The sequence below is a fragment of the Cucurbita pepo genome, unplaced genomic scaffold (assembly GCF_002806865.2).
Source record: "Cucurbita pepo subsp. pepo cultivar mu-cu-16 unplaced genomic scaffold, ASM280686v2 Cp4.1_scaffold000714, whole genome shotgun sequence".
NCBI lineage: Eukaryota > Viridiplantae > Streptophyta > Magnoliopsida > Cucurbitales > Cucurbitaceae > Cucurbita > Cucurbita pepo.
This window is the reverse complement of record NW_019646931.1, coordinates 14,745-15,787: the sequence shown is the minus strand read 5'-3', so window position 1 is coordinate 15,787 and position 1,043 is coordinate 14,745.

Below are 1,043 nucleotides of genomic sequence, written 5' to 3'. Positions count from 1 at the left end.
TCGCCAGTAGACCCGATATTATGTTTAGTGTATGTTTTTGTACTAGGTTTCAATCTTGTCGTAGAGAATCTCATTTACATGCAATTAAAAGAATATTTAAATATTTGCTTGAGACTATTAATTTAGAAGCGTAGTATCACAGAAAGGTTGACTTTAAATTGGTAGGATATTCTTATGCGGATTTTGCTAGAAAATTACTTGATCGTAAAAGTACCTGTGGAACTCGTCAATTTCTTGGCAGTTCATTAGTTTCTTGGTTTAGTAAAAAGCAAAATTCGGTTGCCTTAGCTACTACCGAAGGCGGAATATATTACGGTTGACAGTTGTTGTGCTCAAACTCTTGGGATGAAACAAACTATTAGTGATTTTGGATTAAAATTTGATAGTGTGCCTATACTGTGTGATACTATTCTGCTGTCAAANTTTTGGATTAAAATTTGATAGTGTGCCTATAGTGTGTGATACTATTCTGCTGTCAATTTAACCAAAAATCATATTCATCATTCTTAAAACTAAACATATTGACTTGGACATCATTGTATTAGAGAGCAAGTACAAAATTAACATATTATTCTTGATTTTGTAAGCTCTACTAATCAATTAGCTGATATTTTCACGAATCCCATAAATTTTTTCAAAAATAGGCTTGAGTTTGGTATTATTAGTTGTGATATATCTTGATGAATTTTATAATCTTGTTTATAATTTTTAAAAACATATTCTCATAGAGCTATTATGTCATTCTTAATTTATTATTTTTTAATTGTTCTTTTTTATGATTCCAAAGCGGATGAAAATTAAGAAAGATATGTTCTAAGTTTGTTGTTTTGTAATTTATGAATAACTTAGTTGTTATGATGTTTCATAATTTATTGAAGAATAAACACAGAGAGAGAATATGCTATTGAGTGAATTTGAAGTACGAAATTTATGATAATATATTAAAATGCATTGATATTATTATTTGGACATATGTATTATTTAGGTTTATGAATTTCCTACAATCTTTCTTGAAATCATCGTAAAACAAAAAAAAAAAAATA